Source organism: Marmota marmota, unplaced genomic scaffold, assembly GCF_001458135.2.
Source record: "Marmota marmota marmota unplaced genomic scaffold, marMar, whole genome shotgun sequence".
Classification (NCBI taxonomy): domain Eukaryota; kingdom Metazoa; phylum Chordata; class Mammalia; order Rodentia; family Sciuridae; genus Marmota; species Marmota marmota.
The window spans coordinates 1,804,713-1,830,207 of NW_026000022.1; the positions used below are offsets into that span (position 1 = coordinate 1,804,713).

Here is a 25,495-nt window from a genome sequence, read left to right on the forward strand (position 1 = left end):
GGAGGGGAGGGGAGGGGGGATAGTAGAGGATAGGAAAGGCAGCAGAACACAACAGACACTAGTATGGCAATATGTAAATCAATGGATGTGTAACTGATGTGATTCTGCAATCTGTATATGGGGTAAAAATGGGAGCTCATAACCCACTTGAATCAAAGTGTGAAATATGATATATCAAGAACTATGTAATGTTTTGAACAGCCAACAATAAAAAATTAAAAAAAATAAAAATAAAAAAAAATAAAATAAAATGAAAACGAGTATGGTCGTTGGTTACAAAATTAAACATATGAAAACTTTAAGAGCCATGAGTTGGATTTAAAAAAACCAAAACATTTAAACAGTAAACATTCATGTTCACAGAAAAATCTGCACCTAAATTTCACAGCAACTTTATTCGTAGTTGCCCCAAACTACGGAGTTAAAAAATGTTTCGGTTAAATAAAACAAAATAAAACAAATGAACAAAAAAAACCCTGTGGCATATCCATGCTAGGAAATACTACTTATCATTAAAAAAAGAAAGAAAATTTGATACAAGCAAAAATTTACATGGATCTCAAAGGAATTTTGGTGAGTGGGAAAAAAAATCCGATCTCAAAAAGGTTACATACATTATAATTTTATTTACATGAAAATGAAATGACAAAATCATAGAAATGGGGCTGGAGATATAACTTGGTTGGTAGAGTACTTGCTTCACATGCACAAGGTCCTGGGTTCAATCCCCAGCACCATAAAAAAGAAAAATCATAGAAATGGAAAATAGATTCATGTCTGTGGCTAGGACAGTATGTAAGAGACACTATAGGAGAATTGTTTTGCATGTTAAATGTGGGCATAGGCAAGCAAATCTATACTTATTACAAAATGCATATAACCAAACACACACAAGTCAATTTATATAAATATGAATAAGGGAGATAGATTTTTCCCCCTGATATACATTTCCTGCTTGTGCTATAGTTATGCACAGTGTTACACTGTAAAACAGAGGATATGTTTCCATATTATTGTTGTGTATTATTTCTTATAGTTAGGTGTGAATCTAGAGTGATCTTAAAATTTTACAATTTCAAGCATTAAGTCTTTGGGGAACTTTTGTGTTTACCACATGGCTTTTCTCTATTGATTCAATATTAATGGATTACCCATAATACACTGATCATCACATTCTAGAATAAAGTCATGTTGGGTCTAACACATTAATTTTCTGTGTATTGTTAGTTTTAATTAATTCCATTTTCCAATGCATTTAGGATTATTTATATCCATATGCTAAATTGAGTTTAACCTATTTGTGTGTGTGTGTGTGTGAGAGAGAGAGAGAGAGAGAGAGAGAGAGAGAGAGAGTTTGTTTTACTAGCTTTGCAAAAACAACTGGGAAAATTTCCATATTTTCTCATGCTGTGCGTCCGTTTATATTCTGTGGAATTTCTTTGAAGTTTTTGAAAGATTTTACCCATACTGCTCTTTGAACCCATAGCATCTCATAGAGGAAATTCCTTGAAAAATTTCCAATTTCTTCATTATTTATTTTATATTCACTTTTCCAACTTCTTTACCCAATTTTGTCCTTTTATATTTTCTTAGATTCTTTCACTATTTCCAAATGTAGTAGCATGGAATTTATATCTGGTATTTGATTCTAATATTTATATTTCCTTGCATATGTGGCAATATCTCATGTCTCATTTCCATCCCACCTGAACCAGAACTTATCTGTTCTTGTTTTTACAATTTCATTATTCCATGTAACTTTTAAAATCAACTGAAACCTTTTGATGTGTGGAATCTTTTAGAGTTCTTAAATATTAACCAATGATACACACATATATCTATGTGATCTCTCTATATATCTATACATACATATTGCTGTTTACCACAATAAATTTTAATTAGATTAAAACATGAATTAAAGAAAAGAGATGAAAAAATTAAAAAGTCTTTGGAGAAAATGTCATTTACTTGATTTCTGGTTGCAGAAGTTTTTTCTAAGCACACAAACAAAAAAAGAAACAAAAGAATTGTTTTACTGAGCTAAAGTTATTTTAAAAATATTTATTTCTCACAACAATGTAGGTATTTCAACAAATGGCACTGAAACACCCAGATGTCCATATCTCACAAAATGAACTTTGATCCACATATCTCACTGTTGGAAAAATTATCTCAAAATGTACTTAGCGTAAAACCTAAAACTAGGTAAATTTTAGAAGAAAACACAAAGGCAAAAAATATTGTGTCTGCCTTAATCTAAGATTTTGTAGCTACAATGGCAAAACCATTTTCCACAAAAGAAATCTGAAAGCTTGGATGTCATCAATATTAAAAACATTATCATGCCCCCGCCAAGAAATGATACTGTTAGTGGAAAGGATAAACCACGGATTGGAAGAACATAATTTTAAAGTATATTTATTTCTGTGAAAAGTTTAAATGCTCAATAGTTCAAAATTTTTTTTAATATTTATTTTTTAGTTTTTAGGTGGACACAATATCTTTATTTTATTTGTATGTGGTGCTGAGGATCTAACCCAGTGCCTCGCACATACCAGGAGAGTGTGTTACCACTTGAGCCACATCCCCAGCCCTCCAAAAGTTGTTTTAAGAATGTGTTCTGAATAGACACTTTGTGATGGAGGTATATGGATGGAAGTCAGCATATGACAAGCTGCTCAGCATTATTAATAATTAGTGGACATAAACTAAAAAGACGCTGAGATACACAGTAGCATGGCTAAGATTAAAAAAAAAAAAAACAATCTGTCCAAATGCTGATGAGATGGTAATGGAATCAGGGCTCTCATACTCTGTGGATAGCAAAGTAAAATAATATCATTATTTGGAAAATATTTGTCATTTCCTTTAAAAAGTGGTAACAAATACCTGTTTCATGATTCTGCCATCTTACTGCTGGGTATCTTTCCATAGGTAAGTCACAGCTCTGGATCTTAGGGATAGAAAGTGGAATAAACTGAAGACTTAATGCTGTACAGGGACAAAAAGCCTGGACAGCATTGGAATCTGGGACCTGGGAAGACCACAGGCTTAGGAGGAATTTGTTTTTTTTGGGTTGGGGATTGAGTTAGTGGTGCTCAACTACTGAGCTAAGTCCCCAGTACTTTTCATGTTTTTTTTTTTTTTTTTTGAGACAGTATCTCTCTAAGTTTACTTAGGGACTCCCTAAGTTGCTAAGGCTGGCCTGGAACTTGCCATCCTCCTGCCTCAGCCTCCCCATTCACTGGGATTGCAGGCATTTCAGTCACAATCTGAGATTCCAGTCCTGAAATATTCCACTTCTTCACTTTCCAATGATGTAGATAGTCAAATCAATACCAATGACCAAATATCCAGAGATTGTTTCATAAGTAGAATATAAAAATAAATGTGGAAATAAAAACACTTGTCCAAAAAGTTTTGTTGAAAAGAGAAGTGAATCAAAAATAGGGTGAAAAAGGACTCCCTTAAATTTTTGAAAATTCCACCATTGCGTTCATTGTGTTCTCCACAGTATGGCAGGGGCTGAGATGGTGAGGGCATCCTGAGATTTCCGGTGCTGGTAATATGGTGGATAAAATAACACGAACGCTGTCTTGGCACCGATACCAAAAAGCGACATGCAATTTAATGAAGATTCTTTTAAACACGTAGTTGAGCTCTAGAGTGGAAACTCCTCAGGTACCAGAAATACAGAGGACAATGGAATAATACCTTAAGTGGGCCAGGAGAACACAGCTAAGCCATCAATGCAGAATTTCACAGACTGATAAATAATCACTTGACACCAAGATTGAAATGCAGACATTTTTCAGACAAAGATTCGGGTCGTTTACCATTCACAAGCAGCATTGAGGAAGGGTGACTCCAGGAATAAAAATTTGAACCCTAAAGAAAGCAGAGAAATGCAAACGGGAATTAAGCACCATGCCGACAAAAGCAATATATCCATAAAAGAATAATAACGGGAGGAGGAAAACAGATAGCAAAGCTTCTTACAAAGCAATAGTGACAAAATCATTGTGGTTTACAGGAGAGGTTAAACAAACAGATCAGTGAAGTAGCATCAGGAAATGGGAACTTTCCTGGAGTGTTTTTATTTTTTCTGGAGACAGAGGAATCAATCTTTTAGGCAGTATGTTCCCCCCCCACCCCGTGTTTTCATTTAAAAAATTCTTCTGAAGCTCAATGTCAAAAAATGCGTTCTCTTACATTTTCTTCTAAAATGTTGATTTTTTGATTTTTCCTATTTAAAGCGCTTCTCTAACTGGGTTAGACTATATATTTTGCAAATAGTCTGAGTTGGAGATCTAACTTCACCTTTTTGGTCTCTTTTTCTCCCAGATGTTCTGGGCACCATTTGTTGACAAGTCTGTCATTTCTTTCTTGATTTAGCATCAAGGCTTAGATATAGTTGTTGTATGCCCAGCTCCTCTGAGTGTGTGTTTGTATATGTGTGTGTGTGTGTGTGTGTGTGTAGACTGTGTTTCTCACCAGTAACAAAAATCAATCCAAAATGGATTAAAGACTTAAATGTTAGACCTGGAACTATGAAACTACAAGAAGAAAATGGAAAATTTTCAGGATATTGGAATGAGCTAGGATTTTTTGGACAAGACCCCCAAAGATCAGGAAACAAGAGAAAAAAAATAGACACATGGGATTATCTCAAATTGAAATGTTTCAATTTTCAAATAGAAAAGCATCTGCTCAACAGAGGAATCCCTCAACAGAGTGAATACACAACCTATAGAATGAGGGGAAATATAGCAAACTGTACTACTGACAAGAGGTAAATATCCAAGATATGTAGAAAACTCAAAAGCTTCAATAACAAAAATAAAAAAAAAATTGAAATGAGAACAAAACCCAATTTAAAAAATACAAAAACAAAAAAACAACAATAATAACAACAACAACGACTCAACTGAAAATCGTCAATATCCAATCATAGTGGTGCATGACTGTAATTTCAGCCATTCAGAGGCTGAGGAAGGAAAAAGCCAGCCTCAGCAACTTAGTGAGGCCCTAAAATAAAATAAACTTAGTGAGGCCCTAAAATAAAATAAAATGAAAATAAAATAAATAAAAAACTGGGGATGTGGCTCAGTAGTTAAGTGCCCCTGGGTTTAATCCTGGTAACGAACACACACACACACACACACACACACAAAGTCAATATACTTAAATAGACTTTTCTCAAGGGAAGACATACAAATAGTCAACAGGTATGTGAAAGAATGTTCAACATCACTAATCATTAGGGAAATGCAATTCAAAACCACGAGGAAATACCACCTCACCCCAGTAAGAATAGCTATTATCAAAAAGAAAAGATAACAAGTACTAGTGAGGACACGTAGATAAGGGATCTCTTGCGTACTGTTGGTAGAAAGGCAAATTGGTACAGCCATTATGGTAAACAGTATGGTGTTTTCTCAAGAAATTAAAAATAGCACTGTCATTTGATCCCACAATCCCATTACTGGGTGTATAACCAAAGGAAATGAATTCAATATGTTGAAATGACACCTACCCTCCATTGTGTATTGCAGGATTCCTCACAAGAGCCAAGAAATGGAAACAATCTAAGTGTCCGTCAATGGAAAAATGAATAAAGAAAATGTGGTACGTGTATGCAATGGAATATTATTCAGTCACAAACAAAATATAAGCCAGTCATTTGTGACAACAAAAGCAGAACTGGGGATCATTGTGTTAAATGACATAATCCAGACACAGAAAGAGAAGTACCATGTGGTCTCACTCAGAGGGGAAATACTAAAAAGTGGGCTTAGGAGGTGAGAGTGGAATGAGGGTTACCATAAGCTGTGGTGAGTGGAGAGAGGGAAGAAGGAATGAGAAGTTCATTGATGAATATTCACCTCTAGTTAGGAGTAAATGTGGTGTGCTATTGTGCAAGTGAGATGACTGCAGATAATGTAGTCTATATGCATTTTGAAAAGCTTTAAGAAAGGAGTTTGAATGTTTTTCATCATAGAGAAAATATAAATGTCTGAGGATATATATATATATATATATATATATATATATATATATATATATTTAATTCAATTTAAGCATTACACATTTGTGTTGAAATATTCCATTGGAACCTATGAGGATGTATGCTTTTTATGTTTTTTTTGTTGTTGTTGTTGTTTTTGTTAGTAGTTAAAAAAACTAAACTTTCTCTTGGTAGTTAAAAAATAAACTTAAAAATGTAGAAGTGTATAAAACAAATTTAAACAACATGCCCTAGACTCATTAAAGACTTAGCATCTTAGCATCCATAATATATGGAGAATATCTTCAAGTGAAAAACATAAGCTTTAAAATTAAGTGGGTATGTGAAGAAAATTCATTGACAAGGCTAAATTAAGATGGTGGTGTAGTTGAATGGTGAGAACATGGGCTCTAGGGTCAGGCAGACTTGGAATCACACCCTGTTAACTGCATCACCAAACCGTGATGAGATGGGCTTCTCAGCTTGAAGTGTTCCATCAGACAAAATGGAGAATGCAGTATTTACTTCATCAAATCATCGTGAATAATCCTTCACTGATGTTTTATTCAGTAAACAAACACCCAGTGACATGAGTACTGTTACTGCTCTCTAGTTTAGAGATGAAGAAACCAAGACACAGAGAAGCTGAGAAACTTATCCAAGTTATCTGAGTTCACAAAACTAGTCAATGGCAGAGCTCGAACTCAAGTCAAGAATGCTGATTCAGGCTTGAGAGTCTGTGCTTCTCACTTACTATCAATTAAAATAAATATTTATTTATGTATGTGGTCGTCCCTTCTCATCCATGGGTTTGCTTTCGACAGTTTCAGTTACCCACAGGCAATCACAATCTGAAATATTATGTGGAGAATTCCAGTAATAAACAACAGGTAAGTCTTCAATTCAGTGCTCTTTTGAGAAGCATCATGAAATCTTATGCCATCCAGTTCCATCCTGCCAGGGATATCAATCATCCCTTTGTCCAGTGTATCCACACAGTATATGCTACTCATTAGTTGTTTAATTGCTATCTTTCTTACCAGATTGACTATAATAGTGTGACAGTGTTTGTGTTAAATAATCCTTGTTTTAATTAATAATTATCCCGAGGTACAAAACTAATGATGCCAAAATTTTTTTGGCTCTATATTGGTATAACTTTCTATTTTATCATTAGTTATTGTTGTTGATCTTTAACCATGCCTAATTTATAAAGTAAACTTTATCATAGCTATGCCTGTATAGGAAAAACAGAATAAATATGTGTATGTGTGTGTGTGTGTGTGTGTGTGTGTGTGTGTATATATATATATATATATATATATATATATATATATATATATATAGAGAGAGAGAGAGAGAGAGAGAGAGAGAGATATTTAGTTCCATAATATCCATGAACCAAAACATCCACTGAGGGTCTTGGAATGGATCCCTGAAGGATAAATTGGGACTACTATATATGTGTATATATAACATGGATATTATATATGTATATACACTATTGAATTTATATATCTATTATTGTAATTTTATATAGTTACACACATATATATATATACTACTGTAATTTTTGCACATCAGTAGAATAATTTGAATTTTTTTAAAAAAATAGATGATTTTGGATATTTGCCATTAGAAAATAGGCAAATAGGTAAATGACCCTTTTAAAGAAATTTTGGAGTTTTGTTTTGACAGTCTAAACATTTCTTTCAAGAAAGTTTAAAACAAAATTTTTTGAAAATATTGTTATCAAATAGGAAATCAATAAGAGTTCAGTCTTCAAGAGCTGATTTCTGTCCCTCCTAAAACAATGCGGTTGGCAAGTTACCTTAATAGTGAAATGGGAAAAGAACCTCTTGCTCCTTTGACATCAGAGAACATACTTCCAATGTGTTCCTTATCAGCTTTATAAAGGAGTTTGTGTGGACAATGACACTCTTGTGGAGAGCACATAAAGCCAATGTACACAGAGCGGAGGTGATTTTCAGCCTGTCTCTCCCACCCCTTGGTACGACCATCTCTCTGGCCTTTCCCCGCAGGTGACAAACGTTTCATTGATCTCTGATTCCCCTTCTTCTCCCCTTCTTCTCCCCTTCTTCAACCTGGGAAACAGCTGTGGGTCCTTGCTCAGACCTGAAGCAAGACACGTGGTTCTGCTGTTGAGGCTCATAGATATTTGACTTGCAATGCATCGACTACAACTTGTAGAATGAACCTCCTTTTATTTCTTTATTTTGGGGGGTCAAAGAATTTTAGGCAATTTTAAGTTGAAGCTTCCTCAGTATGGGGACCAACATATGTCTCTGAGACAAGATTGAAATGTCCTTTGTTCAGTGTTTGTGTGTATGTGTGTGTGTATGTGTGTGTGTGTGTGTGTGTGTGTATGTAGGGAGGTGGCAAGGCTGTCTTTGGAAGTTATAGAATATATCGAGGACAGCTCCTTCCCCTACTGTAAACAAAATTCCTCTCCTTTATGTCCAAGATGCCCAGATGCCAAGGACTTGGTGCCTATGCCCTGGAAGTCACATACCTCCAGCATCCCCTCAGCACCAGTGCTAAGCAAGCTAGACTGTGTCCCTACACACACACACACACACACAGAGCCTCTCCTCTGCAGATTAGATGGGAGTAAGGCAGAGAGCCACTAACACTAAGTTGGAAGTGCTGGGAGAAAACTAGGAAGACAAACCAAGTCTCTATTTAGAGCTCCTTCCATTCTTCCTAATTACCTTGCAGCCCCACAATGAGCGTATATACTGTGCTGTCCAGCAAGTCTGTTTAGCAGTCTGGGTGTGTTCTTTTGTCTAAACAGGCATGAGGATACAGGCAATCATTGTGTGTGTGTGTGTGTGTGTATTTTGGGTCATTCACCACTCCACAGTACCCCAGGGTGAGGCAACAGAGGTAAAAATTGTGAGAGAGCAGAGTGGTTACAAACACATGTTCTGAGTCAGAAAGACCGAGTTTGCATCCTATTTCATCTCTCAGGGTGTGACATTGCAGACTTATGTAACCAAGCTTTAGTTTTCTCATCTTCCAAGTAAGGGTAATAGTAGGTACCTTCAAACATTGTTGGGAGATGAGTTGGGACAGTTCAGGCCAGGTGTCTGGTGGATATCAGTGCACAATAATGATAGATACGATCAGCAAACTGATCACAAGAATTTCTCTTTCCATCATCCTCTGAGTCATCCAAAGAAGCCATTCCCTTATTCAGTGGTATATTCTGATGTCTTCAAATGTCATGTTATTAAAGTAGAACATCATATGATTAAATAAATTTTGGTCAGCCTGTAGGGGTCAAAACCAGCAAATATATTAAATTGTTAAAATTTAAATGCAGCTATTTGGTTGAAGTTACCTAAAGAAGGTAGCAATGGAGGCCTGAAAAACTTTTATCTGTGCAAAGAAAATACTCATTCTTAATTTAAGTCCATGTTAACATTATGATCAGTAATAATTATGTTTTCTGAGCATATTCTGCCATTTTTTTTCTAGCCTCATAAAAGATGGGATTTATAAATTATAGAAGGAGTGTCCATTAGGAAGGAAACAGTAGAGATAGTCACCTACTGGTCTGGCCAGTTAGTTACATTCACAAATACAGTGCCCATGCTTAGAGGGCATCCCTTATTCAAGGGTTAATTTGTTGAGCACAGACTGGACACTGCAGTTTCCCATGTGAAGTACAGTAGCTTTCCTCCTCCCTAAAAATCATGCAGCAAAAGGAAGGCATGGGGGGACAGGTAAAGGTGAAGTCGACGTTCCACTAATATTTTCCCTCTTTGTTTTGAAAGTAAAAAGAACAGAGATTTCAGTAGCTTGTTTGAAAAGCCAGAACTTGCAGCCAGCTCTCTGCCATCAGCCACAGCTGAAAGTGACAAGGGCTGACATCTCCCCTGCTTTCCCTGCTCCCATTTTCTATGAAAATACTGGAGACGCTGGATCAGGAAAGACAGAGGAGCCCTCCAATAATCACTCTTTCAATTTGCCCCGTGTTAGTTTCCACAGGAAACAAAAGTGGGAACTGTAGCCGGCAGCTAGCAACTGTCTTGTTAGAACCTCCCTTGTCGATCAGCTGAGGCTGAGGCTGAAATCTGAAAGTGGCGCTTTTTCAAAAGGCCCTTTGGCTTCTGAGTCTACGGAGTTTTCACTCTGGAAAGCAATAAAAATGAATGGGAAAAAAGTGAAAATTACTTCCAACACCAAGTGTGCATATACCTTCGGAGGCGATTTTTCATGCAAAGAACTTTTCATTTCTCTACCTAGTAGTTTATGGATGAGAACTGAAACCCATTTTTATAAAAGCGAAAAGATACATCAAAAAATGAAACTGTGCATCTTTGGAAGGTTAAATCCCGGATCTTGGGTGCCTGCTTTGCAGCAAACCTTATCGTGTGAAATTGCCTGAATCCACATTCCATTGGGGAGGTAGCTCAGTTTCCATCGGAAAAAAAATACTCTTGATTATTTCATATTTTACACATTCCAGGTTACAAACGCTGGACAAGCCTCCACAGAGGAGAGGTGGAGGATTTATGGAACACACAGGCAGCTAGGGGATTTAAATGATTTTAAAACATATATTCACTTGGGAAAGAATATTATCTAAAACTTTACTGTTGGACAGGACTTCAAGCACTGTTTCTTACACACATTTTAAAATAAGAAAGTCTCCAAATCAGCTTCGTGGTGAGGAGTGGAGGGGGGTGGTGGTTCGATGGGGAAAAGGGTTTTGCAAACATCCACCGTTACGTAAGTGGAGTATTAATACCGTCTTAGATAAAAGTATCATCAAAAATCAGTGATTGAAAACAATCACACAGAAGTGACTCTAATTGATATGCCCTGAGTTCCCGGCTGTTGTCATCAAATCTATTACACTTGCCTTTCAGAGATGGGAAAACCTGCTTAACTGTAAAAGGGAGAAGAGAAGAAAAAATATATATATAAGGAGGAAGAGATGTACTGTACATATTTACACAATTTAAGTGGAGAGTAATCCATCAGATACACACGTAAGCCAAAGAGCAATCCATCAAATACACGTAAGTATGTTATCTAACACATCAGCGATGCTCTGTGTACTTTCTTTTTCTTTCTGATTTGTCACCTGCAACATACAGAATAAGAACCCCAGCAAAAGGATGTCGCTGATTTTTTCCAACTCTGACATAAAAGCACATTATAATTTTCACATTTAATTTTTTTAACTTTTGAATATTTATACCTAAAATTAATGCTCTTTAACTTATTTCCTACTCCTATCACCTGGGGGCATTAGTGTTCACATATCTTGTTTTTTTTTTTTTTTTAAATCAAAAAAGAGACCATTTTTGATACACATACATCTATTTCTCTATTAGATTTAAATTTTTGAGGGGGTTGTTATTTTTTTTTTTTAATATATAAGGCTTGATGTTAGAGCAAAACTAAACCTCAGGATTGGCATGGGAGGAAGATCTTGCAAACTGAAGTTTCAGATTTAAAAAGAGCAGAGAATTCTGAAGGAAAATGACTCTGCTTAAATATCAGGAGTCTGGTGTTCCTTTCAAGTGGTTGCTAAACGATTTGTGCGTAAGTAGGATTGCAATAATGGACACACTGTTCGGCTTGCCTACTCTTCCTTCATAGCTCATTAATGCTTTGCCATGGGTTCTTTATGGGGCATCCATTAGGAGTGTACACTAATAATAGTTTAATCCCACTACACCCAATTATATATCCCCCTTAACCAGTGTCTGCCTCCCTTTCTCTCTCCCTCTGAATTACGTCTAATAAAATAGAATATGCTAACAGAGAGGATTAGAAAGACAACAAACCTCTCCCTTCCCAACATTAAAAATTACGAACAGTAACTACGGTGCAACAGCAATAGGCAGAGTGGGCAGAAGTGGATAATGAGGTGCAGAGGGGAGCACAGGCCCATCACCCCACCTGCTATCATTAATAACACTACACCTGACCAATATACTGCTCTCTCAAACAAATTGACATAAACACCCAATATTTTATTAAATAACCCATTTTAGAATTTAAGTCATTAAACTGCATCTCCATAGGTTCTTCAGAGGGACTGAGGGGGGAAAAAAAAAAGGATTGTCTGCAAACTTTTATCTTAGCTATATTTATTGCCTCTAGAGTTGTGCTCTTTAATTATTAAAATGTGGTATTAATGAAACATGCAATCCTGGAAAGAAGATGACTTTTATCATTGCACATGAAAGGCAAAAATTTAATATACTGAGTATACTGTATACACATTACAAATGTATTTGCATCCACCTTCCAAATAGCAAGCACCCCCAACTTCCCCCTCCCCTCCTTACAGCTGCTCAATCTGCAAGAATGTGCAGAAGTAATTTATCTGAAATGGCCACTATTGTTCTTGATTCTGATTTGATTCCAAAAAAGCCAAATAATAGAAAGCATTTTGAACATCTATTCCGTGCACCTGTTGTGCGGCATTATGACACTCTGCGATTTCCATTTACGTCAGATCTCTTGACAGGCCTTTCATGCACCGTGCTGCTTGGCTCAACAAAAAATCCAGGATGCTAGAAACCAAGGCTGCCCTTATTTTATTAACAAAATGGCAATGGCAAATGCTATTGAATGATGGCTGTGGATGGAAATAGGGGTATGGGGGCTTAACCACTAGCCCGGGGGTCATCTAATTGATGTTAAGTATACTTAATAATTTGCATTTCAATATTATGACTCCAACAGACACTTTCAAATACCTCCTTGGCAAATTGTCTTACCTTAGTTTCTTTGTGTAATGACTCCACAATTCAATGAAGACTCATACTGGCCCCAAAGTGTTGCTTTGTGATTTCTTTTTGCCAAGGATATCTCTATCTCTGCACAGCATCAGTGAGCACATGAGTTTTGAAGCAATCCGGTTTGCAAGCTCTTTCAGAGCAACATCACACAGATCCTCCTAATACCCACATGGGAATATATTCACCTTTACTTCTGTCCAGGGACCTTCGATGCCAAGGTTTCATGGCATGGAGACTTTGTCCTCTTCCTTTAAGGTCAAAGTGTGAAGAACTCTGGCGGTTTTCTTCAGTGGTGTTAATCCATGGCATAGTGATTAAAAAAATCCGAATGTAATAAAACTGATCTGATTCATGGAGCCTCAGCACGAGGCTGAGGTCTCCTCGTCGTACATGGACCCACTCCTCTTTCACCACCCATGAGAGATGGTCTTTACATGGGTCTTGACAAACCCCTGCCTCACAGAGCAGTCTGCTCAAATGACCTGATTGCTACTTTTCCTAGACCTTCAGCTGAAACCTGATCCTTGAGGCAGAACTACAAAAGGTTCAGAGAAGGTAATGCCACCTGCTTCATGGGGTGGGGCCCAAGTGATAGGTGGCGCTCATGCAGTCATATGGAGCCCCGTGATTGTTTAACGCCTTGCCCTGAAGTCCTCCATCTTTGTGGAATGAGGGCCACGTGTTGACTTTGTACTGGCCCCACAAATTTTCCAGCTAATCCCTATTCCAGTTATGATTTGTGGTGAGGGAATGATAAGAAAATCTTACACATTGTGCTCTTTTTAGGGCTTCTGATGTTATTTTGTCGCATGTATGTGTATATCTTGTCATCAAAATTGCATAATCTTTTTTCTACTTATTTCCAAGCAATTTTTAACTTGTGGATTTTATCTACTTTCCTGTGCTTGCTCCCTCACAGCTGCCCTCAGTTCACCTCACCCACTGGGGTGGGAGGATGGAATAGGACTGCAAAACTTGCCTGACCTTTAGCATTATTAAGCCGCAATCTCCTTTGCTTTTGAAATACTGAGTCCTCTTTTGTTAATCCAAAGCAGAAGGACATGTTTTAACGGAGCTAACCAGAGTCAAAGCCAACCAGATGCATGATGTTGAAACACTGGGTTTGAATGCTGATGCATGCTTCTTATTGGCTCAGGACATTTCGACTTGACACTTACCTGGAATACCTGCCTGGCCTCATTTGTAAAATGGGGATATTCGCACCTGGCCTACCTCACAGCGCCTCAGCAGAGTTTGACTGAGAAGGCAGGAATGTGGAGTCAGCCCTGGGGCTTTGGTGACCTTCCTTGCAGGACCTCTGAGGGTCAGCCTGGACCTGTCTCTCCCACCCTACCTGCTTTTTGAGTCCACAAAGAAGCACTCCAATTCGATGGACACTTGGATGGAGGAGGCCTTGAACTCTCTCTTTCTTTGCCCTGCAGTGGCTCTCCAGGTGCTGTGCATTATTTCACAGTCATGATCAAGAAGACCTGCTGCCAACTCTTCAAGGAGGAGCCAAGCCAATGGAGACTTCACACGGGGACCCACGTATGGTTCTTCGATGAGTCCTTTAAACCTTTGAGAGTTAACTTTGGGGGAAATGGTCAGGTCAAGCACAAACCCAGGCTTTCTCCAGTGCCACCAAATGTGGAGGGGGTCGTGGCTCACACTTGGTTTGGTGGGAGAAGCCAGAACGACACTAGCTGGACTAGATCTCATGTCCTGAAAGAGAGAATGGAACCACTCTGCTGGGCCACAAGACAAACAGTACTGGGATATTTTCCAATCTCTGGTCCCAAAGGGAACATCTTTAAAACTTTATAGGACATGAATTTTCTGGCATCTTTTTTTTTGTTGTTGTTGTTGGTATCTTTCTATCTATTTATTTATTTATTTTTGTTACTAGGGATTGAACCCTGGGTGCTTAACCACTGAGCCACATCTTCAGTCCTTTTTTTTTATATTTTATTGCTTTTATTTTAAATTTTTTTATATTTTATTATATTATTAGAAAGGGTCTCACTGAGTTGCTAAGGGCCTTGTAAAATTGCTGAGACTGGCTTTGAACTCTCGATCCTCCTGCCTCAGGCTCCTGAGCCACGGGGATCACAGGCCTGCACCACCACACCTAGCTTCTCTGCTACCGTTTTAAAGCCTACGTCAGCAACCATGAGGGGAAATATATTAAGTGGTCCTGACTTTTAAAAAACCTATTATTGTGATTAAGTTCTGCCCATTGCAGGACAAACCCTTGCCTCACAGTGCAGTCTGCTCTAACTACCTGATTGCTATCTGAGTTTTACTGATGTTTAGCTTCAGTGCATTTCTTTTTATCAGTTGGTTAGTAAAACTATGTAAACTATAATAAAAGCTCTAATAAAATTAACTTGTACTTGATAATGAAAAGTAACCATCTCTTGAAAGACAAAAATGAAATAACATCCATGCATGTGCTTTGAAATTAAGTTTATCTATAAAGCATTATTATTTTAAAAGTCAATATCGCTGGGTATGGTGGTGCATACCTATAATCTCAGTGGCTCAGGAGGCTGAGGCAGGAGGATCGTGAGTTCAAAGCCAGCCTCAGCAAAAGCAAGGTACTAAACAACTCACTGAGACCCTGCATCTAAATAAAATACCAAATAGGGTTGGGGATGTGGCTCAGTGGTTGAAAGCCCCCGAGTTCAATCCCTTATACCCCACCCCAAAACAAAGTAAATACCAATGTTCAGATTCAGAGAGGGAGAAAACTTCCCTTTAAATTTAACATAAGAAGTAGAAATCTGGAAATTTTAAACTGTATATTTTCAATTTTCAAAGGTACATTTGAAGGACTTTGAAAAAGTTTCATAAGTTCCTTTTTCTCTTCAGTGAAACTATTTGTTTTTCATTACAGATGAATGACCTTGCTCAGAGCCTGTGTTTTTACTTTAAGATACTCTGGTGATCTGGGAATTTCTCAGGATGTGCGTGCACGCTGATCATTTGTAAAGGCCAACTCTTGACCAAAAGTGATCACTTCAAACAAAGCAGATCTCTCGCTTCCTGATCTAGAAAATGTGGTACACCAACTGGCCGGGTCTCCTGTCAGCTCGGCCAGTAATGGAGGAAAGAAAATGGGGACACTGTTTTGACACACGCCCTCCAATGTGGTCGATATCTTTGGCTTGTGATGTAGATAGAAGCTGAGCAGGGCCAAGTTAGCTCTCTGGATGTTGGGGACAGCCTGATGACCAGGACCCTTCGCTAATGGCTGAACCTTATGAGCTCACAGCAGAGGCGATGGATCATCTGAAAACACCACTCCTGATAAAGAAGTAGCAGGTGGACCTCTTTAAAAGCAGCAAATTTAAGCAATAAGTTACACATAAGTGTTTGAACTCTCAGACCTACATTTCCTTGTGTACAACCATGAGTTTCTGAGACATTTTTCCCCACCAGGGAACAAAAAAAAAGATAATTTTTTTTTCTGGAAAATATTCATTTCATGTGTGAAACCAGTTTGTAGGAGTGAGATATTTTTATTGACTAACTTAGAGTACAGAGATGTTGTAATCAAGAGAAACATTAAACTCATAAAAACTCAAAGAACTCATCACAAGGAAGAAATGGAAAAACGAGAATAGCACACGTAATCTATGAGACACAATTTTAATCTCTTCCCTTATCTCTCCCTCTTCATGCACATCTCTTTTCAGAAGAGAAATTGAAACCCTACATTATATTTATCTCCTCTTGCCTCAAATTACTGTCTCTGTAGACTAAGGGTTATGTTTATAACTACTGGCTTCCAGAAAGGAAGAGTGGGGCTGTTGGCATTATCCTTGTTTGAGAAGGTGAGTTTTACCTGATATAGACTTTCAGAACACACCTGTGGCTGTGCTCACTTCCACATGATATTCAGAATTTTCTGAATGACCTCCAGGAAGCAGACCTGAGGGCTGGGTACCCGATTTTTAACCACTCACATCTCTGGCTCGCACAATCCCCTCTGTTCAACCTTTAATATATAGGTAGGACTTAGTCCATGTTTCATTGCTATAATGGAATACCCAAGACTGAGTAACTGATAAAGAGAAAAGGTTGACTTGGTTCATGGTTCTGGTTGCTGGAAAGTCAAGGAGCCTGGTATTGACAAGGGTCTTGTGTAGCTTCAAGACATGCCAGAACATGGAAGGGCCAGCAGGTACACACAGACAAGAAAAATCAAGGGTCTGCCTCACTTTATAAGAATCTACTCACACAGTAGTAATCCAGTTCTGCAAGAGCAAGAATTTACTCTTAAAGACGTAATCGCCTCTGAGAGGTCTCACCGCTCAACACTGCCTCAGAAACTGTTAAATTTTAACACAGCAAGGAATATATATTAGATCATGCTGTACTTCCTCTGGCTTTAGTGAGTCTGGGTATATTTATTTAACCCCGAATGGGGACATGTGCTAAAAGTGACTAGAACCATGTGAACTCTCATATTTTTTTTCCTATTTAATTATGACAGACAGGACCTTATTAAAGAGCACAAAATAATATGTCATTAAAATCAGCAGATATAGTAAGTAACTGCCTCCTCTCCAACGTATTAATTTCTGGACATATTCCCAATAAAGAAACGATCTTTTCCTGAAATTGACTTCCAGGGGGCCAGGATGGTCCCCAGGGAACAAAAGTAAATACTGATTTTTCTTGCAATCATGTGTATCTACTTTCTCGGGCCCCTGGATCATGACAGAATGCTTATCAATGACTAATCATACCAGTCTAGTATTTCCATTCCAAACTCAATCTTATCTCCCATTCCTTCCATCTGTTTGTCCTTTAGGAAGAAGAGAACATCTACCCCCACAAATGCCTCGATAGCCATGTTATTAAAATGTCACTTGCCTGGTGGCTCTAATTTTTCCTTTTCTGAAAAGCAGAGTGCCTCGTGGCCCAAGATATTCGTTTCTATAAGTCTCAGAAAGATGTCAGTTTCCCAGGTGGAACACGTATGTCTTAGGAAGGTCTCCCCACTCCAAACAGAACCGTCTCTATTGGGTTTCTGTCAGAGAGCTGCTCCAGATGACAAGGGGAGGAAATATCTGAAAATTATTTCCCAGTGGCTTGGGCAAAGCGAGAGCCATGTGGGGCAGACGAGGGTGGCTTTCCTTCTCTCTCCCCAGGTGAAACAGGAGTGTGAGCCTATAAAGCCAACCAAGGTGAACTCGCTCGTTCCACACAGCGGGGTACACGGCTCACGGTGGGGTGCCCTTGATAGTGCTCTGTCCACTCTAAAGTTAGACATCTAAGCAATGGGAGTCCCTCCACTTCCCTTGGAAGATTGCCCCACAGTCTAATAGACCTCGACATTAAGAAGATTTTCAATTGGTAATTGGTAATCAACCTAAATTTCCTTTCTCTTAATTTCATCCCATTACTCCAAACCCTATCCCCTTGTTCCACCCAGTTCCTCACCCTCATTAGTGTTTACACTCTCCCAATACTAATAGACAGCTGGTAAAAAAAGAAAAAAAGAAAAGAAACAACTGTCAGTCATTGCTGAGCTAGACCACAGACAGTCATTTCTTTGAAAAACAAGTCCATTCCTACATATGCTGTTTTTCCTTAAAATCCTTCTTTAATATTAAAAGATTCAAATATTTTTCTTAATAAGCCAAAAAGAAAGTCTATAAATGGAAAGCACAGCAGTCTATAATGGACTAGAGGGGAATAAATACATCTTAATGTGAGTGGGTGATAATGGTATAGCTAGATTCACCTTCTTTCGCCCTTTAGACACAGAACAAACCCCTGAAAAAACTGGATGAAAATGTTTCTCCCAAAGTGGTCTATTTTATACTCCTTCTTCTATTTTATATATATATATATATATATATATATATATATACAGGTGTGTCTGAATATATGGGTATAAGTATAGCTAGTTCATAATAAATATTTTTAATTGTATATAATATTGTAATAATAGTAAAATGATATACATGAATCATTACTATATATTATATCTATGTCATGTTTATATACACAGACACGTACGTGTGTGAGTGTGTGTGTGTGTGTGTGTGTGTCCTCACTAGCAGTGCGTGTCACTGCATAGTTACCTAAAGTATTATAACGTGCTCTTAGAGGCAAAGACCAAGTCTTACTTCTTGCTTCACTTATGACCCTAGTCTTTCATGTTGAGACCCTCTCACTGATTTGATTTTATGGTAAAGTCAAAAGACTAGCGTGTACTAGTCAACCTTCCAAGTGATGTTTTTAAAAATTGAGATTTCTATTTGTTTTCCTTTGGTATTTTGCAATGCCTTCCCTGGCTTCCCTTGAGGACCCGTTTTGATCCCTACTTCAGCTAGATCCCTTCAGGAGTGATTTGCTTCTGCTTTTCCTTGGATGCTGTGATTCTTCTTGACTCTCATGACCTGGTACAGGCTTTCTGTGAATAAACAAGCCAGGAGGAACAGAGGGAACATGGCCTAACTTTTGGACAACATGCCCGGAACACTTGGTTCTATAGGATGGGACCCTTGTGCCATGATCCATTGGCATTCCTGATGACATTCATGTGTCTTTCTAGAAAACCTCTGGCTGAAGTCTTTAACATGGGCGACTGTTACCAGATTCAACAATGCTTGCATTTTGGTGTGTGAGCCACCAGTGTTCACCACCTGTCCTTACTCCCTTGGATGACATGGAAGGTCTAGAATGTCACATTGATTGCCAAGAATTTTTTTTTGTTTGCATATTTTTGACAGTAACAAAATGTTCTTTTAAGTTGAAAACAACAGAAATAAATTAGAGTGAAGAAAGATGGGAGTTAATTACTGAAAGAAAACTCTGGCATTTCAAGAAACTCAGCGTGAGTTGACCAACCAGATCTAAGAAAAGGAAAGAAGTTGTCTGCATTCTAGTTTTCTGGAATGAGGTCTAAAAATTGTGTCCTCTGCCATTGCAGTGCACCTAGTTCCAACATCTTCCAGTAAATGGACTTCTGGGTTTTAATTCTAAATTCCTGAGAAAAAGAGACTGATTCTGTTTGGGCCCCCATTCAGCCTGGTCCACAAACAAATCCAGAAACTTAGACTATGGACATTGGTAGCATAACTGGGACCCATACTTGTGCATCAAATGTTCCTTTCAGAGACGGAGAAATTGATATGACAAATCTCTTCACCAGAAACACCTAATTCTCTGGAGTTGAAGTTATATTGCATGCAAGTATTGAAGAGGATTATTTTGACGTATGCAATCAATCTTATTCAATGTTACCCCCTCCCCCTCCTACCCCCAGTTTCTGAGGTTGGCCTATGAAGTCTCTAGCATTTTCTTGGGTCGTTGAGGGTAGATATTTGTGTGAAAATCTAGGCTCTTTCAAGTGTAGCTGGGCTGCAAAATTTCAGCTACCATTTAACTTTTATTTAAAGTGAAAATAAAATTTATTTTCTTTATTTTAGTTGGAGCCCATTTGGGCTTCTTCCCAAACCCTCAATCAGTGGTGGGTGAGGGTAGGGGACAGAAATTAATTAAATGTCCAGTCAAGTTGAGAGCTGTCAGACCCAATCATTTAAGCTGTCTTTCTCTGTTGGTGTTCATTCTTCCATTTGGATAAAATACCCAATTTCTTATGTTTTCTTCTCCTACCCCCACTTGTTCCCCTGAGATGATATACTGGCATGTGGGGAAAACTGAGTGTAATGTGTAGATCCTCGTGTCCTTGGGAATAATTAGGAGTTCTCAGATTCACAGGGTGACCTTGTGTTTCCTTTGACCTTCTCATTGCTAAACCCAGGGTCCCTGATCTCTAGATGCATGCTTGCAATCCTGAGAACAGGCAGAAGTCGGTGAGCTCCTGACACTTTAGTAGTACTTGGGGAGAACCATGAGGAACCTGTATGCAACTCCCCCCGTGGACCTGACCTCAGCTCCTCTCTCTCCATCTACAGAACCCTGAGTCCCCACCACGTGCTCAGTCCAGCTCACTGCCTATCTGTCCATTTGAAGTCACTGAAGAGGGGATGCTTTGCCTGGTAACAGCAGTAGCCACACCTTACATAATTAAAGGTGTCCAGTGAAGCTCAGCCCAAGGGCTTCCCTCCGGGTCAAGGACAATGGCTATGTTGATAAGGGCTTTGCTAAGAAAGTTTGAATCAATTCTGGTTTTTTTGGAGAACAATAATTATGTGGAGAATATCTATGTATCTCCAGAGCCTCTCTATTCCAGGCTTTAAAATTTGCTGGACACTTTCATAAGATAAAATATTGAGGCCAAAGGGAATTTCGATGTGCAGCAATACCACAACTTACAGAATCTCTCTGGCTTCAGTACGTTAGATCTGATAGATCAAGTAGAATTCTTCTTTCTACCAGTCAAATTGGATTTGAAAATCTTCAAGGACTAACCTCATCTGGATTTCTGTCCTAATCTGCTGAATGATGGGGATTTTCCAAGGTTGCCCAAGTGCAAATAGAAAAACCCGAATGTTTACAGTTCTCGATGTGGTTTTTAGAGTTACAGGGTCCTTTGTTACTACTACATACATCGAAATAGCGGGGTATTTCCTTTCAGATTAAAACAAGCATGATAATTGACCTTTCTATCAAATCTATTTGTATTAAAGCAATGTAAGTAGTTTTACTTCAAGTCTGGTGCAATTGCTTTGAGAAATAACTCCAAAGATGTTTTTTTCCAGTGGTACCTCACCAGAGCTCAGGACCTGGATTTGGACTAACATTCTCTTTATTGTTTTTTTGTTTTTAACTGCCTCACCTAGAGAAATGTAAAACGAACTTTCCATATAACTGTTTTTTTTTTTTAAGGCACTTTTTCTCTTCAGTCTCTGTAAGTTTTACGCCTCCTTAGTAACTAGGAAGGAGAAGTAGTTGCAGAGTATAAATCAACTGAACCTCTTTTTAATACTCGCACTGACCTTTCTAGAGGAAGTTCTGAAAGCCCTTTTGCTGCCCTTAAGACTCTTCTCTGGCTAGATCTGACCTTCTTAGAACTCATGGATCCTTATGATTTGGGGGTCCTATGTAGACCATGGGAGCATATCGTGTAAATTATTTCCTGGGGAAAATGCATAGAGGTTTTCAGTGGGATCACAAGCCTGGGTGGATTCTGTGGTCCCCACGTGTGAATCTGTGTCTTTCAAATCCCTTTCCTTCCTCCCCTGGGGGGTGTGGAGACAGGCTCCATTGAGTGCAGCTGCCTCGCCCCAGCAGTTTCACCCATTCACCTGTTCCCCATCCCTGCCACAAAGGATCCTAGAGCATCCTCACCCTTCCCAGGACCAAGGAGGGGACGACAGGAAACAGAATTAACTGTCTTTGGCCAGAATCTACACTTAACTCCATTCAGAGTTCTCTCTCTGGCGTTCAGAGAAACGCAGATAATAAAACGTATGAGATCCTATGACGGTCATCCCATTAGCTAACAAAATGTATAGAAACTAAACTCACATGCCAAGAGCCACCATGAAAGTCATTACCTTCAATATTTGTATCAACAGTTATATTTAGTGCTTAAAGACACTGGAGCTGTTGCTTTTGGCAGCACACAAACTAAAACTGGTAGGTCAACATGCTTCGTGTGTGGCAGACACACAAAAGGCAGGGTTGCATAGCCCTAAGCCAAGGCAAACATTTGTTCTTTATTTAGGTCCTTTTCTCCAAATCTCATGATCAGTTAAACCATATAATAATTTGCCTCATGCAGATGGAATCCAAGTTGAACTCATCAATTAATAAAAATAAGATATTGCTTAGTGTTAAATTTTGGTGTATATTGCATGTATATGATAAACTAAATCTTAGTTTAGAATTTTGTTTGGTAGATATTTTATTGATTTTGCTCCTGAAGCTAAGCTTTGTGATTCACTTTAATAGAATTATTGATTCTGTCTCACTCTTTACATATGTATTGTACATTCATTATTTACATGTATATTTATTTATACATAAATACACAGTCAAATGGAAATATATCTGCCTATGTGTTTTCATGGATAAACAAACACTCTTAAATACCTTGCGCTTGTATTCTAATTTAAAAAAATTATATTCTTTCTTGATACCTATATTGAAATACAGCTTCTATAAAAATGTCGATTTTACTTCTTAAAACATTCATTTAGTTACCAAGAGTCCCTAAAATTCCAATAAATGGTGCCAATACGCACGTGGACAAAACCCAAATTTGCGCTTTTGTTGTTGTTGTTGTTGTTATCATCAACAAACAACTATGAAATAACCCACAGGACTTTCATAGTCAGGCTACAGTGAAGAAACTCACTCTTGGGTCATATGAGAAATCACATGACTGGTGATCCAAACCCACCCGTAGTGCCCAGCTCTGCCATTTTCCTACTCCTTATGTAAGACGGTGGCATCCTCACCCAATGACATTTTGGGTTGTGTGCCTTCGGTGTCTTTAAGTTCTTCATTAACTAACTTTCGTTTTGTCCTTCAATTTGTTATACAGAATAAATTAGGAGCCTATCAAGAAATCACTAAAGCTTCTGATGAGTCTCCTCTCCCAAGGCTCTTGGCGAACAGGTACACAACAGTGAACTTTGGAGCTTCTCTGGTAAAGGGATACTTTATTGTAATGGCAAACAGCTGGCTTACTGAATTCCAGCAAGGGCCACGAGTGCCCTGGAGGGTCACTCACCTCAAGATACTGGGAAGGCTTCAACATTATGGATTTATAAAAGTTCATTTCTGACCCTGTACAAAGTTATGTGACATGACTTATTTTGTGTTTGTCTTGGGGGTGGAGGTGAAGTCCCTGTGAAGCTAATTAGTATTTTTATCTGTTAATCTGTATCCCAGGTGGAATCACTTATGCAGAACCCCTGAATCAGAATGAAGTTACTCCCTGCTCTTAGACGATTTATTTTTCATTGACTCTATATCCATCTTCCCTCGTTTGCTATCATCTAATTTAGATTAATGATATGCTGATAGGTAAGCCAGGGAAAACACCTCTTTTCCTTCTGGCACCTGAGGAATTGGTCAAGGGCAATGACAGTTGCGAGGAGAGATTTGGGCTTCAGAACCGAGTTCCCATGATTGTCAATCCCCTGGCATTTTGCCCTTGTATCTAAAGCCTCTTCTGAGGACATCGTAGCAGGTTGTCCCCTTGATCACCCATGCCTTCTCCAAAAGGTGGGACAAGTGTAAGAAGAGCATTTGACACAAGCCAGCCTCTCTCATGAGATGACTCCCAATGAAGGTCATTGTTTAACAGAGAGCCACATCTCGCAGCAATTCAGGCAAACATCACAATGCGTCTTATAAACATACCAAGGTGGCACCACCATTCAGTCCCATCGGAAGAGAGTCTTTATGTTTTCCCTCCTTCTCTAAAATGGGCGATTGCTTTTTTTCCTGCCAAAGCGGCTGAAGTCCTTCAAAGCTGTTAAAGGCATCTTCAAATTTACAATAAAATTCAGCATGACAAATCTTCCAGCAAAATCTCTGGAGCGTCAGAGCAGCACTTAACACAATTCTCCTTTCAGTTAGCATTTTAGTATTCAATACCTTGAGAAGCACGGAAAGCCAATGTGGGCAAGGGAACAAAACACAAACCAAAATAGGGAAGGGAAAAAAGAGAAGAAAAATAAAAAGCCCCACAACAACAAAGACAGTGAAAAAAATGCAAACAGCCACACGAGCTATTAAACATACGCCAAAGTAAACAATCATCGGTGCGGTGCGTGTTCGCCCCGGCTCTGCCCTGCAGGTAGAAGGCACGCAGCGCCAGAGCAAATGGAAGGCAAAGAGAAAGACAAGCAGGAAGTGGAAGAAGGGCTGGGCGCCCGAGCAGAGCTGCCTGATCCTGAGGCTCAAGACACACCACCAGCCATGCAAAACAGGACATACCTTTCTGGCTTGCTGGTTCTGTCGGCTGAGACAAAGCAGTCCCATTCACAGCGGGAGGCCAAATCAAAATGAAATTTTATTTAGTCTGCACTGTCCCCAGATTGGGTTTCAGAATGACTGCTTTAGGAGATAGCATGGATGTGGCTGATGCATGCTTTGCATATGAAACTGCAGTAGGAAAAGAAATCTACATAATCAAAAAAATCTGTGCTCTGTGTGTGTGTGTGTGTGTGTGTGTGTGTGTGTGACAGAAACACTGGACTCCAGCGAGGGTGCTGCTGCTGGGTAGGCTTCAGGCAGGCCCCTTTGGAGGGGAAATATATTTAAAAAAAAAAAATTCTGAAACACTATTATCAACAAATACTAATCAATCTATAAGACTCCAGTTTATGAAAATATGTGCTGCTTCCTGGTTACAATTCTGCCACACGGAAATAATTGCGATTCCTGTATAGTTATGGGTGTCTAAAAAAATTTGTGGCAGAAATCAAATTGAATTTTAAAACACAGGCAGGTTATTGGGTGGGGTGGAGGCATTGTTCTGGCAATTTCTAAGCCCTCTGAGCCTGGATAAAAATAAATTAAAAGCTGAAGTTTTAAGCAAGACTGAAATAAACACGAGAACCCCTTTGACTTTCTTTGGGAAGATAAGTCATTCATATTTAGAGACTGCTTTTAAAAATAGGAAGTCTTTCAAAATGTTCTTTAGACGTTAGAAATTATATTTTAAAATTAAGAAAGGGGACTGTAAAATGTGTCTGGAGCACATGGCATGGAATCTTTGAGTATACGTGTGTGTATGTACACGTGTGTGTGTGTGTGT

General features: G+C 38.6%; 1 long non-coding RNA gene across 1 annotated transcript; it reads right to left on the bottom strand.

Moving 5' to 3' along the window:
- Window positions 1-3,169: 3,169 nt before the first annotated feature.
- Window positions 3,170-24,884, bottom strand: LOC125618911. The gene is made up of 3 exons (XR_007350290.1): window positions 24,673-24,884; window positions 9,071-9,301; window positions 3,170-3,888 (listed from the first exon to the last, which is right to left on the bottom strand). It is a non-coding gene; the product is annotated as an uncharacterized LOC125618911 (long non-coding RNA).
- Between the last annotated feature and the right edge of the window lie 611 nt (window positions 24,885-25,495).